At 41.0% G+C, this 19,380-nt stretch overlaps 1 long non-coding RNA gene across 1 annotated transcript; it reads left to right on the plus strand.

The window, feature by feature from the left end:
- The first annotated feature begins 1,955 nt into the window (after positions 1-1,955).
- LOC104151005 (uncharacterized) lies at positions 1,956-18,883 on the plus strand. The gene is made up of 4 exons (XR_011142230.1): positions 1,956-6,880; positions 9,967-10,076; positions 12,846-12,908; positions 16,318-18,883. It is a non-coding gene; the product is annotated as an uncharacterized lncRNA (long non-coding RNA).
- Positions 18,884-19,380: the final 497 nt, after the last annotated feature.

Here is a 19,380-nt window from a genome sequence, read left to right on the forward strand (position 1 = left end):
AACTGTTCAAGATTTTTCTTTAGCAGTTGAGTTGGTAAGAGGCTTCACTAACTCTGAAAAACTAATTTTTGTGTAGCTGTTGTTTCTGGAGGTGGTGTGCTAAAATACTACAAGATTAATGAATATGTTGGTAGAAGCTCAAGCCATTATAAGAAAACCCTGTGCTTCACATGTGAGTACTTCCTCTAACCAGATGGAAGCAGCTGCTTATAGCATAAGGAAAATAAAACAGTTGGAGCAAAAGGTCTTGTTAAATTTGGTGATAAATGAAAATTATCTTTGCCGTTGTGGGAAAGCAGGAAGCATTAAGAAATTTGAGGATGCAAAGTTCATTTAATTCAGCTTAGATGACTTAGGATGAATCAGTGTAGTTCTATAGGAGTATATGCTGGCCTTCCCTTTCAAAAAAGGATATGAATCGTAGAAACTGCAGACTTTATAGTTTTACTGCAGTTGTACTCTCTCCATTAGAAAGAGGTAATAATGACAGTTTGAGATGCAGTAACTAGTAAAGACTGGAGTAAAGAGCAAAACTGAAGTAATAAATGTTCTTAAGTTAACATTGGGAATCAGCTGGGAGACTGTCCTGGAGCAGGGGGTGAAACCTCTTTCTCTTTTCCACAGCAAACCTCTTGTAACTTCCCGAGTGCTTTGCAAGTAAGCCTGCTGTAAAACTGGCATCCAGCGTGCCCATGAGACTCGTGTGCTTTGTTCCCTGTCGCAAGTTGTGTGTATTCACTCTTCTGTCCTAACAGGTCACTCTTTTGGATGACTTTGCACTGTTAGGTGAGGTTTGTAGCTGCATTTATTTTGCTTGTTTATAACTTGCCTCCTACAGGCAAGGTGGGAAAGATGTAGTAACAGCTTTGTCTCCCCTTTCCCCCGTGTTTTTGTGTATGTGATTTTTCATTCTCTCTCATCCCGCCTAAGGCCTTGAAAGATGAGTGCCAGTTTATGATAGTAGCTCTTGGCCTCTGAAGAAAATGTACCAAAAACGAGCGAGGGCCTCAGTCCAATTTTGATGTTGGATGTAGTGCTACATGTGAGAGAAGCAACATTTTCTTACTGCTCTACTGGTACTCTGGCCCTTTTTGCTTAAGCAAGATGTAAGTTATTAAGCTGATTTGGATAGCTAATGTGCCAGAGCTTCACACCTCTGTGACAGGATGACCAGAGGCGCTGTGAAACCTTCTGGTTATGGCAGCAGTTCTGTTCCTGCTGCATGTCAGTTGTTCTGCAGAGTGGTGGGGAAATGCAGGCCCCAAAAGGGGAAGGATTATTCCTCTTTTCTGTTAACTGTTGCTCTAAAAGATTCTATTCTTTCACTCTCAGCTGTTGCTTAAGACAATACTTTTTCTTTCCCTTTTTTCTTGAGAAAGATGTTAGGAGAATACAAGACACTTCAGCTTTTTGTACAAAATAACTAGTCTGGTTACCTAACACTTAATTCCAGAAAATTTAATGTGAGAAAGTGGAGTGGTACAATGACAAATGTCTTGGCAGGCATCACGCTCTTCTCTTCCTGAATAGGTAAGCCATTTGATTCAGCTGGCAAGGCTCCAAAGGAGAAATACTGTGCAGCTGTCAGCCTCTAGGGCTTCCAGGAAGACTTTGTGATTAACCTGCATTTTGATACTTTTCTAAAAAATGTAGATAAACTCTCTCTGTACTGATCAGCCAGGAGCTGGTAACAGTGCCTTGAGGCAGAGATGGTAGAGGAAGTTTGTGTCCTTCTGAACAGGCATAAAAGCTGTCACTCAGCAACTCTAGCTCTCTTCTTGGGTCTTCTGGAGAGTTTGGGTATGCTAATTTCACGCAACCAATGTGAATTTGAACCAAGACCTTCAGAAGCAAAGGGTAAGGTGGTCTACACGTCTATGATGGTATGAACTTTAACTCCTTTTCTACTTCCGCCCCCTCCCCCCCCCCCCCCCCCCCGCTCCTACAGAGGCAGTTGTCTGAGAAAAACGTTCCAGCATTTGATTTAGTGGTAGTTACTTGTGTTAGCTTGCAGGAGCGAAAAACCCCATGGTCTAGTTCACTGGGCACCGTTTCAATGCAATGAACACAGTCTGTTCCCCAAAACCTTTCTGGTCCACCCCAGTTGTATTTATGTGGCTGGGCAGGAGTAGAAGCAAATGTGCAGTTCCTGAAAAATGATTTTACTTTTAGCTGGAAATTTGATGGCCTAAGGAAACCCCAGTGAAGCCTTTATTTGGGAGCCACAGTTTTGTTTGACTCAATCTCAGTAAGAGATGTTAGTCATGAGATAGTGGGATTTTTGCGTTTCTATTCAGCTTGTATTTCTCATTCCCTTAGGGCACAAACGGAAGTTGCCAACATACCTGGAACTTTGTTTCATTGAATTGTCTTGGATGGGGGGCGGGGAACACCTAGTAAGTTACTTTTACAAGGTATTAAAAATCCTGAAGGAAGCAATGTTTTAAGAAATGCAGTTTGGTTTTTGCAGTTATTCTTCCAACTTTTCTTGTGATGCTTTTCTTTCTTAGAAAAAGATGGTGGAGGATATGCTATATTATTCAGGAGGGAAAAAAAGGGAACATCTCTGGACCATCAGCAAAGTGAGGTGAATTACTTGTCATGGTAGATTGGTACCAACCTGTGTCTGGTCTAGGTGGGATGACGTGATTTTAGGCTTGCACTCGGTACGTGGAAACCTACAATTCTACAGTTGTTACCTTAATGCAAGTAAGTTATCATGCCTCTGTTGTCTCACCATTGCATTGGTGATGAGTTAGCATCTAGGAAGGAATCTGGTACTTCTGCAGATACCTAGACCACCTTAAAATGTACGAAATGTAAATCTAATGTTTTCATGCAGTTGCATTCAATCTTAAAAGATTGTTCCAGTTAAATGTTTAGCTGTTTATTGCAGATACTGGTCAGAAGCTCCAGTTTCTTTCTGCTCCTGGCATATTCTTTGTTGGCTAACTCTGTTTCCAGGAGGACCATGTTGTCATGCTATTTATTTAAACAAAACTGTGGTAATGAAAAATTATTCGCAGTAACTTTTACTGTTGTCAGGACCACTGTCAGGAAGTGGCAACGCATAATATCTTAACAGGTTGCTCATTCCCCCCACCCAGCCCCCCGTCTTTCGGGTGAAGTTTAGCTCCTGTGTGCAAGTCGCTTAAAAAAAAAAAAGAAATACTTTACAGTAGGCCTAAAGACTTGTTCAGAAACTTAACACAGACATTTGCAACAGTTGGATTGTACTTGCTAGTAAACTACCGCTAATATTGCTTGTCATGGTTATCTGAAGAAAAGACATCTAAGGTAGTGAGCCATGCCTTGGTAAGCATTAATAATACTGTTAATGGCCTTAGAGTATTAAAATCAAGGAGTGAAGGGAATTAATGAAGACTGTGTCTTTTGAACGCATTCCCATTCATCTTTGGCTGTAGAAGCAGTGTTGCAAGGATAGATTAGGTTTAGATGAAACAGTCCATCTGAGACATGGTGGGTGAGAATGAATGAATCAGATGTTTGGTTTTTTGGGAGCGTCAGATCTACGTTATAATAGTGTTCAGAGAATGTTTTTTGTATGATAAAACGGGGATGAGTGAATGTTGGGTTACTGACTGATCTCAGGGCCTTGCACAGGCAGGTGATTTACTGTCATAGCAATTAGTATTCCAGTGCCGGACTACAGATTTGAAGAGCCATCCTCACCAAGAGTTTCCACAGACTGATTTACTCAGCTTCCTGTGTTGTAAGAGCACTTCTCCCCATTGTGAGGTCTGAAGATCACTTGAGATGGTTATGAGTGTTGAAATGAAAACCCAGTTCTTACTGAAATCCTGTGTGGAAGGGGTATTTGAATGCATTTTTCCATTTTCAGAACAAGCTTCTTAAGTGAAGCTATGGCAACTGTTCTTAAATTCAGGTTGCTACAGCTGAAGATCATTTATAAACAAGCTGCCGTATCAAACTCTTCCAGTATGAAAGAGTGAGTTTTGCTTTTTAATGTAGGCAGAAGTAGGGAGGAATCAGCTTTGCCTTTTGGAGAGCAATTCAAGTTTTACAGAGGCAGCAGGCATGCTAAGCGTTATTTGTTTTACAGATATATTATTTTATAGGTTTGAAGGCCAGAGCGTATTACCCTATGGTTTTACAGCAGTGTTGCCTTTTGGGCAAAGGCCAGGTTGGATGAAAGGTGTACAATGCTTCTTACATTGGACCTTACCTTAAGAAAATATTCGGATTTCATGCTCTTTTCTGCTGTGCAGACGGAAAATGCATCCATGAGACAGGTCTGGCCTTCTTGCTTATACCAGCCAACTGTAAAGAACACTTTCTTATGAAAATAGTTGTGTATGGTTGCGAAAAAGTGAAAATCAGTTAATAATGTTTTCCAACTGCTTATTTAGATCATGACTTAAAGTAGAATTATTTGAAACGTCATGGGAATCCTTAGAAATATCAGCTGTAGTCAGTACTTCAAGATCAGATTTTAATTTAGTTAAGGGTAAGCGTATGCCCTGTTTGTTCTTTGGCATACCCAGCAAAATTAAGGAATTTCTGTAAAAGGTGAGGAATTTTTAGCAGACTTCTGCTTGTATGTAATTGAGTCATGCTTGGAGCAGCATATAATCCCACAGAGTTTGACTGTCATAATTAGATATGCCAGTTATCCTGTTTCTGTGCACGTACGTAACAACAAACAAGCACTGAACATCGTGCTATAATATCAAATAGAAAGAGAAAGGAAAATTAACAGGCATGAGAAATGAGCAGAACGCATGTTTCAAGAACAAAAATTGTAGGACTAGCTAGAGCATGTTTGGAAAAGTGAATGACCATCTCTTGAAAGAAAAGCAGCATAATCAAGGGTATAAGGCAGAGAGGAGAAGCTCTGACAGGAATGAACAAAAAGAATCGCCCAACTACTGCCCTTTAAGAAGGAACAGTGGGGATAAATGTTGGAAGGAAGGAAGGAAGTCAAACCTTTATGATGGTGACAAGGGTTTATCTAACCAGGACCTGCGTAGGATCTTAGCAATGGAGGGAGGAAGAGAGGGTAGAGCTAACGAATCCAGGAATAACTCGTCCTATGAGAGCAGCAAGGAATTATGAACGCCAAGAAAATGGGGAGACTTCCATAGAAAGGAGGAGTTAGCTGAGCAGAAAAGTCTTGCAAAAATCAAAGGAAAAATTTAGTGGGTTAATCTGGCATACTAAAAATAGGAACATTGAAAAGTTGAATAAGCATGGAACTGAGTTTGATAAATGTTGAAATAAGTCTTTATACCTCCTCCAGCTATGCAAAAAAGTAGGGGCGTGACCAAAGGCCATGTCTTGTGAAAATTGACATGACAGTTATGGGTATATTAACCAACTGTGGTGAACCATTCCTTAGAAAAATAATCCATGTGTACAGATTGAAACAAGATTAACAGCAAGTATTAACATCTGCTGCTGTTTGAACTGATGATTTAAAAAAGATTATTTGAAGCACTTTAAATCAGCGTCATTCGTAGTGCATGGGACACGGCACAGTCAGTTGTAGTCCTGGTGTATTATGAGAGACTCATCCTGTGCTACAGCTGTAATGTTTTAGTTTCTGTGTCGTAACTAAGTCCCATTGAAGAGCAGGGAACTTTTAACAAATGCATGAGTAGATACTAGTTTCTCAAAAACAAACAAACAAAACCCACCGTCTTGGAGCACTCTTGGCCTTTCCAGTCAGAATGGAGAAGAGCACCTAGGTTGTAGATGCTGGATCCACTGGAGAAGAGAAAATAAGGAATTCATCTGTTGTGCTGTGCTTTGACAGAGATCGCTGATCTCTGGTCTGAGGGCAGCAAACGCTTTGCAAATAACATCTTACTGCTTGTTCTTACACCTACCTAAGTTGTAGTGGCAGCCTCCCTTACAGGCAAGCGGACTTGGAGGTTTGTGGGCAGTTTTTGGACTCGTCTACCAAAGTCCTTTGCACCCTTCTGGGACAAAAGCTTTTAGACAGGTGGTCGATTGGCTTCTCCAAAACCTGAACAAGAAATACAAGAGCAGACTTTAAGGGCAAAAGAGGAGTAAACAGTTTACAATTGCTCTCCTGGGCAGACAGCCCAGCTTCTTACCACCTACTCTATTTCCCTGCTGTGGGTAGTTGGGCATGCAGGGTTAAGGAAGGGAGGCAGGTTCAATTATGGTGCCTGGAAGGCTTTGATTGCTGCAGGAGAAGAGACCTAGTAGGAGCCTGTCTCTCCTCCTCAGAAAACAAAGAGGACCCTCAAGTAGCATTTGCTTGCTTCTTGCTCAGGGCAGATGGTAAAGTTGCAGTCTAGTCATTTCTATTTAGGAAAACAAGTCTTTGTAAACACTCCTATTGCCAATATTCTGTTGTAAATATTTCGGAAGAAAAATATCTCTTTGAGGTAGATGTTGGCAGCAGCTGTAATGCATTTAACATTCCAGCAGCGTTCCAGTTTAATTAAATGAACATAGCTGGAAATGTCAGTAACCATCGTGTGATGAGATTCTCTTCTGTAACTGATATCAAGTATTACCTGCTTAACTTTCTTTTCTGTATTTGGGGGGGGGGGGGGGTTGTATGCAGGAAAGGAAGGCAGGGGTGGTGTTTGATGTTAAAGACCTGTATTCCTTGGGGATAAAGTCTTGGTAGATTTGAGTTAATATGTGCCTTTTATGACATTTCTTTCATCTGTACTTCACCTTTGTGTTTCAGGAAGAAAGCTGTTTGGGTGAGGCAGCTGCCATTTTAAGAGGCAGAGCTGAGATGTGACTTGAGTTTCCTCTTTTTTTTTCTGTTGTCCGTCTGGTATCAGCAAAGTCATTCTTAAAGAAAAAATGTGATTGTTCATTCTTACCACAGAAGCATGGGAAAATTTGAGTGTCGGTGAGTTTCAGAAATAACCACCTTACAGTTAGTGAAACTAAAATTATTTTCTCAGAGTAGGTAACAAGTTCTGACATGAGAATTTTGACCGTTCCTCATTAGAGAGGAGACACTTTGATTTCCAATAATTATTTTGTGGATTACAGTTAAAAGCATTACCTGTGTAGGGTGATGCTGAGTAGCAAAGTTAACTTTTTTGCCGGTAAAGCAGGACTCTTTTGCCTTTTTCCTCCAGCAAACCAAAGTAATGCAACTCTTAAAATATATTTCAATCTTCTGCTCAGTGTCCAATTTTTATCCCTAACAGATAAAAGCAGAATTAATTGAACTGCAAGTATATGTAGTGATACCTCCTAAAGCGCTTGGAGAAAATCCCCACAGTTATTCCCTTTCTAGCTCTCAGGCTCCATGCACGTATCCCTGCTGCCCCACCTTTCCCAGGCATTTTGGGAGGATCTCAGTTTGCAAAAAGTTTGGCATACACAGCAAATTGGGCCTCAGTCCGCTCAGTAGAAGAGTCCTTGCTGGCTTTGACAAGACCAAAATTTAAAATAAGATGTTGTGATTTCCTGAGTTTTTACAGGGATAATAATTATATATAACCATTAAACACTTCAAGATTTAAAGGAGATTTTATTCAAATTCACAGGGCAGTAGACTGAACTCTGAATTAGTGCTTGTTTTGGTTTTTTGTTTTACTTTAACCCTCAGGTGTGTTGAGAATATCTTCAGGTAGGCTCTCTTTGCAGTGTTAATTATCTCCCTGTATTGTACAAGGTCCTCTTATTTATGTATAAATAAAATAAGTAAATTATACGAGCTTGCCTAGAATTTTCTCAGTGTGATGGAGCTAAAATACTGTGGTTTGAGGTACATAACCACTTGAGCATCACCGCTATTCAGGCAGCCTGATTGAATGTTGCAGAGAAAGGACTCTCCCACTTATCCTTTCTGCTGCCTTTTTGACAGGTAGGATGTTTTGCTGATCTTAGCAAGTAGGTTGACTAGCCCATGAAGTTTCCCAGCGTGTTCTACATGCTCAGTTTAGATTGAATTTTTCGTTCTTCTGTTTTCTTGGAAAAAGATCCTATCTACTTGCTCTGTCTGTGCAAAGACTTGGCTTATGCAGTGAGAACTTGTTCTCTGTGCTGGAGATGGTGAAGGAAAAGATGAAACAAACAGCAGAAAACTGCCTTGTTTTTTGTCCTCTTTTAATCGCTAGTGAGGAGACGATTGCAAGGGCTATGTGCTGAGCTACACCTTCAGCACAGCTTGGCTACCTGTACGATCCCTTCTCGTATTCACTGTGAGCAAAGCCACTAGGAACACTGTCTAGGCTGCTTTTCTTTTTAATTAATAAAACTTGCCTTAATATCTGGAAGAATTCCAGTAGTTTGGCAGGTCACATATCCTATTTAAAATCTCATTTCCTTTTGCTCCCCCTATCTGCAGGAAGAGGTAACTACCCTTGTCTTGATAAGGGTCTCATTTAGCCTAGAAAACTGAGAATTTCAGTCTTGATTTTGTGTAGTTTATTACCCTATACAGGAGAGTCATTTGCCACCTTGTTAAAGTTGGGTGAGTACTTTCTGAAGAAGAGTGGACAGGAAAAAAGGCACTCAAGAATTTTCCTGATTTGAGGTGGGAAGGACTGTGCCATGACTTCCACAAGTGCATTTTTGAAATGCTTTAGCCACAAATTAGGCCGTCTGCTAAAAGAGAAGCTTGCTGATGGACCTGAACACACTATTCCAGGGAAGCCATTCTGAAGAGATTGAGCTGTTATCACCTTAGATTTCATCATATATTCTAAGCTTATGGCCCAAACGTTTTCCTCAGTTCAGAGTACATCTAAAGCAATTTAATGTTTCTGTTGATGCACTGAAATCCTAAATTTGATTTAGTTAATAAAACAAATTGTGTAGGTGTTTCCAAGTCAAAAATACTTCCTATAGTGCTTCTGGTTTAAATATAACTGCTTCTATTTGTAAAATACTTTTAAAAAAAAAAAAAAAATCTGGTTCGGTAATGCTAATGACTGTTCTCCCATTAGAGGGGAATAAAATACTTCCCAATGAAGTGTAGGATTGATTCTCTCTTCACTGGCAAAAGTTTTGCTGATTTTAAAAGTGCAAGATTGGGGCTTATAGCCATATGTTTGAACTCTTGATAAGAAGCCCAAGAACATAAAAGCAACAGTAAAGCGCTCTTTTTTTGGGGGGGTCATTGACTGAACTGTAGAAGTGCTTTCTGAGAGGCTTAGCGGTGTTATGAACTGGAGACCTTACCGTGTTCTGAGGTGTGCTAATGGTAAAGCAGGACTGCTCATAAAGTACTTTGAAGATAATGCTATCTGTAGCACGTGTTGTTAATAATTTTCATCTTACAGCCTTGGTAATGTCAGCTTTGGCAAAAAAAGACCATTGGGCGTTAGCAAATCCCACAATATTTGGAGATTGTAAGGTAAGAATGTAGAAATATAAGGGTAGTTTTAGCTAAAACTGGTGATAAAAGGGGTGACCTGATTTAGAAGGCTGGCAGTCCAGCACAAAAAGGAAACCGAATCCAGAACCTCCAATGTGAAACCTCTGAATTTCAGTATGTGTGCGCTGAGGATGTGGGTGCATGCTATGTGGATGCCAGAGGGAAGCCTCTTCTCCCATTACTGTTTCAAGCATGAGCAGCTTGCAGGTACCGCTTGCATCACAAAAGCAGCCTCACCTTCACAGCTTGTTCTCCCAGCGTGGAATCAAATCTTTTCAGAATAAGCTGTGAGATTCTGGTGCTGCTAAACCGCAATTTTGGCCTAATTTAGGAGACTAACCGCTCTGCAGGTCATCCCTGCTTGAAAGTTTTTTTTAATATGTTCTTTCTGAACCTTGGTACTGTATCAGATTTGATGGACTTCTTTATCTTGACTGTTAAAAGGAGTCTCTAAGACTTAATTATCCAGGTATAGTAGATACCGAGAAGTTAATAATAAACTCAGAAATATGCTGCTTAACCAGGTGTCCTGCTAATTATGTTAACGCTACATCGGAAATTGCTTTAACTTAAACATTGCGGGTTTGTTTTGCCTTTTCCAGTTACCTGTCCACAGTTTCCTTCTTAAGGCTTTCTGCCTTTGCAAGCACCCGAAAGAGCACATGAGGTTGCCTAAGGAAGCTGCTGTAGAACCGCAGGGCCCAGTCACAAGGTGAGATTGTGCCTCAGAGCATCCCTTTACTCTTATACTCAAAGCCAGACTCTCCCCATTAACTGGAAGGAACCTCTCTAATGTAAGTTAATTGCTACTGGATTTGTGCGTCAGCTGTTTCTTGTGGCAGGGAGGGCTGTTTCTTTCCATTCCTTGAAGTGCAATGCAAAGGCCAAATCTCCACCCATCCTGAATACAGCATTCCTTCCGATCTACCTTATAAAAACATAAGGTTATGCTGGAGGCAAACCAGAATGCTGCTTTCGGTCTCATTGAAGAAGCTTCCTGACTAGCTGGAAGGATGAAGCTGCTGGCGTTCTGCAGCCTCTTGTTTTTCTTTCTTTTGTGCTTCAGTGCCTTTACTGTAGAAGGTATGGTACGTTCTTCTAACAGATCTACCTTGTTTCTTTTCTTCTTCTTTCCTTTTGTGATATAGAAATTCTTATTCTCTCTATTGTATGCTGATTTAATTCTAGAAAACAAAACAAAACTTGACAGTAGAGATGAAAGGGCAAAAGAAACTTAGAACTGTTTACTATAGTTGTGTATCAATGCTTTATTTGACTTTCACAGTAGTGCTTACTGTGCCTCGCAGAGGCCTCTGTTACTACCTGTTGCATGTAGTACAGCGTGATTAATTTCTACCCTCCCCTCAAAAGAATCCTGTTACATTGTTCAGTAGATATCCATCTGACAATATAAAAATATTTCTTGCTAATCAGGAAATACATTGATGGATAAAGTTGCTATCTTTATGGAACAATAGAGCATGAAACTAAGTCAGATATCCAGAACGGGAGTAAATGAGAAGTTCTTTACTGAAGGGTGTGTGGGAATAGCTCTTCTGACCCTCAGTCAGAAAAACTGATTTCCCTCCTGATGTGACATACTTTAGTTACTGTGTGTTTGTGCCACCCAGTTAACGTTTTGCAGTGTTCCAAAGCACGGAGCTTTATCTTAAAAATGGGGTTTGTTTTTTCTGCTGCAAAACATCTGGAGATGTCATTCTGGATTTGCAGGGAGGCAGTGTAGTCGGATTTTTAATCTGAGAGGTGTTTTAACTTCTCTGGCTATCTGTTCAGCTTTTTAATGTGCTAAAAATATCAGCGTGATTGTTCCGTGGTGTTTAGCTTTCACATAGATGTAGAGAATGAGCACGAGATAAGGAAAAACAGATAGGCTAAATGTCCAAAGGTCAGGGCAGCAGATTAGCCATGCTTCACGTTTTCTAGAAACCTCATAGGAATCATCGTTTAAGTGTGCATATGAGTGAGGAGAAACATGCAGGAGCTGTCTCTTAAAAAGACTGGTCGGATGAGTAGCCCTGTCTTTGTATCTTTCTGCCTGTTAGAGCTATTTGCTAGAGCTGTGGTGAGGGTAAATGAACACGAGAGCAATATCATGTACCTGAAACATTTCTGCCCCCTTTGCATTTTTTACCTTTATTTAGGATTCGCAGGCCCCTTACGGGGAGCTTGAGAAGAAGTGGTGCAAAGGGAGTTGGAGAAGGCTACCTAGATGAGTCTTCAGGAGCATAGCAGGAAGGATAGGAGAAAACAAGAGCCGAAAACGTGCAGATTCCTGTGATAACGTTCCCATCCGTTAGTGTGCGTCCTGGAGGTTTAGCCCTTCACTGGGTCAGAAGGGGGAGAGGAAATGTGCAAAGGACACAGTTCTTATCCATAAACACACGGACTAGAAGGACTGTTTCAGTAGTGTGCATGAAATTGCCAAAGCCTCTTGCACGTGTGAGTGTGCTTGAGTGCAGCTGGCACAGAAGTGTGAGGGAACAGTCTAGGAGATACTGTAGCCACCTGGTACTGCTCCTTGAGAAAAATACCCTATTCCCGCTGGGGTTGGCTAAGATAAAATCAACCCCTCCCTTTAACACTCAGCCAAACACCCTCACCCCCATGTACTCATGCCCATATTTTAAAGCATTGCCCAGTGTCTGTCTGTCCTTCACTTCTTGACTGTGTAGTTCTTCCTTGCCTCAGTGCAGTGTTACTAGCTCTAGCTGCAGTAGAAGTGCCTGGGTGTGCATCTGTCTTGTCATTTGGAACCTGTTAGACTGGAATGAAGCAACCCTGGTAAGAAACCCCAACCTCCTTGGATGTTAGAGCAGGTGCTATCACTAGCCTCGGCTGTAGAGCCACGCTGCTATGATTTCTGGAATCATGGAGCATATGTGAGACTTTTGGTGAGGATTCACTGTTCGGAGTTCTTCCTGCTCCATGGTCACTTCAGAATTGACCTTTCTTTTCTAATGTAGCCAGCACTCTATCCAGCATTCAGTATGCAATCAAAGTCCCACTTATTTAGGCCTAGTGGGCAGGGAATAATGATCTATTCCACACCGCTGTACGTGTGGATACACACTCTCTTCTCTTAATTTTTATACTTCCATTAAGTTAACTATAAAAACAGTGCAAAGTCTGTTTATTGGGTTAAGGCAGTTGAATTTCATTGACAGCGTTTTCTGCCAATATGTGACGTTTCAGTGGGTGAAAACTTCCACAACGTGTCTCTACTTTCCCATCGCTGCTAGTAGATACAGAACAAATTCATCCCTGTTCTGTGATAGGGGTACGGCTATATGGACTAATGTAAAATCAGTCATGATGATCCTTTATTTTACAGATCTCTGTTCAAGGATTTCACATGTAAAGCAATAGTCAAAACATCTCTGGATTCTAACCTCTTTGATGTATGCACGCAGATAACTGTATCCTCTGTCCCCATTGGTAACGTATCACTCTTTACCCTTAGGTGGGAAGGCTAAAAAAATCTGCTGCTCAAAACTACCCAAACTCCACAAAAAAGCGCAGAAAGGTAATATCCGCTTTTTGATTGATTCATCTATAATGATAGCAATGTGATGTTACTTAGTTTTGTCATCTGTAAACCTCACAATTTTCTGTGTTGGTATTACCTTGATTGTACCACAAAAATAACTTTGTTTTCTCAGTCATCTAATGCATCAGTGTTTGGATTTGGAAGAAATGAGTAGGGAAACCATTTAATGCTCGCAGTGTAAAACAATCAGAGAAGCCTGATAGTCAGATGAAAACATACCGTTCGTATCAATTCCTGCTTTGTAGAAGGTATTGCTTTTGTTTTGAGGGCAGGGAGAATAGTATCTTACCACGGTTCCTTATTGAAAAGGATGAAGGGAACCTGCAAAAGTAGAGTTTTATGGGGGGCTTTCCTTGGTCTATTCTGTCACCATCTAGTTGTGGCTGCATCCATCTCCATATTTTATGCAAACAACCAAAGTATGATTCTGTAAATTCAAAAGGGAAAAAAAAAATTCTTCTGGGTTCAAGAACAGCCTGAGGCAGACACCCCTGCTTAGGGCAAACTCGTAAGGACTGCACAAGTAGGAGTGTGCTTGCATTCAAGTACTTCGGAGCCATTTTTAGGCAGTGTTCCCTGGCTTGAGTGCATGGGAGGGGAGGGCTGCCCTGTAGTCTTCCAAGACCACCTGCTCTTAATGGGAAATGCAGAAAAGCATTTTGCTTTCTAAAGTAGCCTCATTTTTGGTAGGAATTCCAGGTGGTGCATTTGTACTTTCATAAAACCTTGATCATAATTCCCTTTTTTCCTTCTTTCCTGACTGGCTGGTGACTCAGAGCTGGGAAGCTGATGCAAATACTTCCAGCTACAGGCACAATGTTTCCTCTTTGTATACCTTTTAGTTTACACAACACTCTGGGTACCTGCACAAGCCTGCAAACAGCTCCATTTGCTTAACTGTGTAGAAAGCAAAAGCAAGGAATGGAGTAAGTTAGCTGGGACTTGGCTTTTTGTTCAGATGGACAGTGGCAAAACTAGCCCTACTTGCCCAGTTTCTAGTTAGGACTACTTCTGATAGCAGAAGAAATACTTGCTGCAGAAAGAATCACCTGCATTTTTTAAAGCAGTTTTTGGAACTCTGTCATCACATCGGTGCTTCCACTGAATAAATGGGACAGTTTTCTTTCTTAGCAGTAGTATTGACTCTCATATATCTTTACCAAGGTGATTCAGCACCTGCAGTAGTCTGAAAACACTCAAATTGCTTCTTTCTGTATGTCCATAGTTTCCCTGGCTTCATTAAGACTCTGGTAAAAAGCTAAACCGTGAGTAGGTCTAAGATTAAAAGATTATATATGCTCTTTAGATACCATTCAATATTATGTTAGCATTGATACATGAATACCATGTATGTTTTGCACAGTAATAATATTTTAAATTTTAGAAAGTTTCTAACTTGTATTAATAAAAGTTATCAGCTAGCCCTTTTTAAACTTTATAAAACTTGCTTGGAAATGGCCCATTTCCAAGCGATTTATTTACCCTCTTTCAGTCCTTTATCCTGAAACTATAATTTCAGTAGTTAAAAAACCTCCAGTTCTTTATTCCTTTTTGTATTCACCTAGCTTAGGTGAAATCCACATGTTTCTCTGCAGTCTTCCTTTAGCTGGTGACTGTGGTCAGTCCCTTGCAGCCTCTCTGAATCATGGGCTTTATTTTATGAAAAGCAGTCCCATCGATCTCGGGGGCAGTGAACACTCCATAGGATTATGCCTGTGGTCAGAGGTGTATAGTTTTGTGCTCTTCTCCTTATTTGGCAGATGGAAGAGCAACTGAGGGCTTATTCAGCTATTCATTATGTCTTACAGCAAGAGCAGTGTGTCCCAACCCAACTGCAGTGTCATGGGAATGCAATACTGCCCACGCACAGGTGACTCTTGCTGGAGACAGTGCATGTGTCTTCTCTGGGCTGAACCTATCACCTTTCCAAAATATTGAGCTTTCATGAGATAAGCACAGCTATTTCTTGTCAGTTTGAGGGACCTTCCACTGTCTTGACAATATAACAGGTGGCGCAGGCTGCCTTGTGCGACGGCATGAGCCCTTCCCGATGAGAGGTGGTTCCAAACTAGAATATCTCCTTGAAAATAGGCCAGCGATTTCCCATGGGTAAAATAAAATGATACTGGTCTCCTAGGGGAGTGTTCAGTACTCTTCTGAGGTGGGGGAGAAATGTATGAAGGAACCTGTTTAAAACCTATAAACTTGCCACAAAGATCTCTAAGAGGGGAATCTGAAATGGTGTCCTGTGCTGCAAACCCAGTAATACCTAATGATCCTTGTACCCTGTTTGACTGCACCCTGGTTCCCTGTGCGCATCTAGCCCTATCTGCTGTAACTGTCTGTTGTCCCCAGCTGCAGTCAAGTCTTCTGTAGATCAGATACTGCCCTTTGTAGGTTTTGTTTGTTGTTGGGTTTTTTGCTTTTGTACAGTGCCTATTAGTCTGCTGTGCATTACTGCTTGTCTCTCAGTTACAGATCTGCTTATATGAAAATGCTTGATCTAGATCTGTTTGACTCCTACTGAGACAGACCTAAAAACAGGCCTAATGCAGCAACTGCCAAAAGCTAAACATGGCAGCGTTCTGGTTTCATATCCAGTTCTGGATTGGAACTGAGCGCTGCAGGCTTGCATTTTGTATGGTTGTTACTAGAACTCTGGGTGATGTTTACTTCCACGTTGCTTGCTTTTCTAGGGGAGTGAATGTTACTTGCTTCCTACGCTCTGTAGGCAAACACAGTGACTGTTTAAGTGTTACTCTGCTCTATTCTTTCTGCTAGGCCTATGCAAAAGTGGTTGCAAAACCACTTAAAAGGTAACTCGGTGTGACTTAAAGAGGGGGATAATCAAACCATACTGGCTACTACTTTTGAAGCAAAAAAATTTCCTAAAACTTTGTTCTTCCACCAAAGCAAAAACAATTGATGTCCCAGAAAGCAAATGCTTGGTGCAAATGTCAGCCTGTGATTTCTTTCCAGGAAAGCTGCTGAGTGTGGTGATGGGAAGGAGATGATGTTATATAGTGTAATATAATTAACCGTGTAAAATCTTGACTGTAAGATGTGAACTTTGGAGAGACTGTAGTTCTGCTTTGTCTATGAAAACCTTCACCTGTGATACTGCCAGCAGCAGCAGGTATCATGGCACCTTCAGTGACTGTGCACCCTCTGCACAGGAAAAAAAGCTGCTAGGAATGGGTCATCTCCAGCAGTCTAGTGAAGAGAAGATTGCCATCGTATCCCTTTTGCTTTTAGATCACCAGTCATCTAAGCCTGGCCGTACAAACGAGGGACAGCTCCATGCATTGAAGCTTTGTGCCATTCTAAGCACTCCTGATTAAACTTTTTTTTTTTGTTTTCTCTCCTTTCCATCCTTGTTTTACAGGTATGAATCCCAAAATGACTCTGATGGAAATAAGGAAATATTGCAAGCCTTGTCCTCAGGCAGCCCCTCCAGTGGTTCCTGGACCTCTTCCGCAGCTGAAATGAGCAGACTGAGAGCAGGGTGAAGGGCATCTGCTTGCCAACGCATTTCAGTGCTTTACTTGGTTGAGGGTTCTCCTTTCACAATTGGGCATGAGTGTATATTATTTTTGTTTGGGAAAAGCTTCAGTTGGTGTAATGTTTATTCATTCCCTCAGGCTCCTTCATTTTGTTGATGTTAGCCCTGGCAGCTAAAGGGTCAGGCAAAGCTGTCTGGCTGCCACTGGATCTTGTGTCAGTTGCATATCATTCATCGGTATCAACTGAGTATTTAGCTCCTCAAACAAGAGGGAGAGAAGAGGTAGCTGAAGAGTTTTTCTCAGAATCACTGTTCTGCATTTGTGGATTTGCCTAAAGGGTGGAAAGGGCTGATGTTATTGTTTTTAGTTCTATACGGTATATATGTATATTCAACCTCTTTAATGAATGATTTTATATTGACAAAAGGATTTTAGTTGTAGCTTGGCGCGTGAAGAATTTGTTCCTGAAGCCTTGACTCTCAGTGCTTGGAATCCGCTTGGAAGTAGATTTCTAGCAAATGAGAAAAGCCATGCTTTAGAGAAAGAGTGGAAAAATTGGATTATAGCAGATAGTTAACATAGTGGTGGAGGGCTAGATCCAAGTACAGCAGTAAATTTTTTCAATATCTGCCCTGGGGTTTAAATCAAGCCCTAAAAGCAATGGTGCTGGTTCTTTAACTTCTCGGAAGAATGTTATCAGGTGGTTATTAAACAGCATTCTGAGAAGATGTTAAGGTTTATTGGATTAAATTTTTTTCTTTTCCTGAAGCTAGAGGGCAGCTGTTCTCCTAAGGCATCTGTATCATGATATCACCTCAGAATAAACAAAACTGCAGCCTGAGCATGAAATAAAGCAAATGCTAAAACTGATACTAAAGGTCTGAATAAGAACAACAGAAGCTCCTTGTGCTAACATCATTAGCAGTCACTGGGGTCTTCACTCATACGTCTCCCTTCCTTCCCTGTCCCCTCTAAGTGCTGCTATTTCTATGCCTGGGGTGAGTTCCTGAACCAGAATTACTGGGATATTAGTAAGTTTGGTTTTGCTTGAAAATGAGCAATTTGCGTGACTATGAGGTGGGGAAAGCTCTTGGCACTGTCAGTTCTCCGAGTACTGCTCTTTCCATAAGATAATTTCCAGTGTGATAGCAACAGTCTCCAGGCCCTTCAGTAATTTAAGGGAGTTAATGGGGAAAGTCAGGTGCCTGTTTTAGCCCCAAGGCAAATGCAATTCCCAAGACTAAAGTTAACAGGTAGTTGTGTGTGGCTGTGCTTTCGTATTGACAATGTTTCTATTTTAGTGAGCAATTGCACAGATTTCTGGCTCTAGGATTCCTTTGTTATTTTTATTGCTTTTGAGATTAGAGCTGACCATCAGTTTCCTAATTTTGAAGAGCTGTCCCTGCATAGCCTTTTTATATCAGAAAAAGGAGCTTCAAGTCCTTGTAAGATTTCTGAGTCGGGAGGTTCGTGAAAGAGCCGTGTTTGAATATTCTGCCACTGATCCCTGGGCAAACACATTTATTTCTGTTTTGCCTTTTGTAGTTCACAGAAGGGATCTATAGAATACAAATAAGTAGCGTAGAGTATATATTTTGTATAGTAAATGGATTTGGAGCAGGGTTTTACTGTATAAGATATGGCCATGTGTCTTTACAGATCTGTATAAAGAGTTGCTAACAGGTATGGGGTTTCTTTTCTCTAATATGAACTTTAAATACACTTTTAGATCTGAAAAATGCTACGTGATTCTCTCCCTGCCCCACAAACGTCAATTCCTTCAGGCAAGATGTTCTCTGGGGCTTAGGCTTTTGCTATCTGATGAACATCAGCAGTACTACGGAAATGCTCTGGGCCTTCTGGGGGATTTGGGAATGTCATCCTTTGCGCTTATGGAGTATTTTGACTCACCTAGTGTTACCCAGACTGGCCTTAATACAAGGTTAAAGGGCTATTCAAATGGAAAACGTTACTTGTGTGAAGCCTTAGTCTTGACTGAACAAACTGAAGCAGGAATCATCAAGCTGTTTCAGCATAGATGTGACTGCTGCTGAACCAGGCTTTTTGCCTGGCCTGGAAGAACCTGAAGCTCATCTGTTGACACCTGAAGATGATTCCTCGACAAAAGTCTGGCTGTCATTTCCTGAGGCGTTTTCCTCATGTAGTAGAACAGAGCTACCATCTGATTGTGGCTTAGCTTACAAAACATGCCTGTTCTTCCTTTTGCTTTCCTTTCACTTCTATGTATATATCTGGCACTACTGGAGGAGAAGATATATTTACTCAGTGGCTTTTCAAAGTATAAAGCTGTATGTTTATATAAAGAAGCAAATCAAGCTTGTCCGAGCTGACGGATGCGTTTGTATCTTATGTTCTTGTGTGCATTCAGCCATCAAGCATGAGAATTGCACAGCTTTCAACTTCCAATAAAGATATTTTTGAAGCTTCTCTGTGCCTGCTAGCTCACTCATTTGATAAGGGCAGATCACGATCCATGATCTATGCTATGTGACCCTCATTCCACCAACTGGCACCAAATGACTGGGAATTGTCAGGAGCACAGGAAGAACAGTTGCTGCTGATAGGTAATATTGAGGCACAGGCATTTCTGAGGTTGTTCATTCCTTCAAAGTGGGTATTGGAAGAAGTAGTTGCACGTTCTTTTGCATAAAATGAGCCCAATTTATAATGAGGATCTTATCTGTTCACCCATCTAGACTAGCTTACAAATGATGTCAAGGTCCGTCTCCAGTTGACGAATGCAAGAATTTTTTCTGGAGAGTTTCTGCCGCTCCCAAGTGTGGGCCAGGATAGCAACTTCTTGTGATTACATTTGCTAAGGAAAATGAAAATCCACTCTCAAATAATAGAGTTTTATGCAAAACACAAAACCAGTGGACTAAACCCTTTCTGTTGTAGTTTTGTCTCATGGAAGCATGCTCATA

The sequence above is a fragment of the Struthio camelus genome, chromosome 7 (assembly GCF_040807025.1).
Source record: "Struthio camelus isolate bStrCam1 chromosome 7, bStrCam1.hap1, whole genome shotgun sequence".
NCBI lineage: Eukaryota > Metazoa > Chordata > Aves > Struthioniformes > Struthionidae > Struthio > Struthio camelus.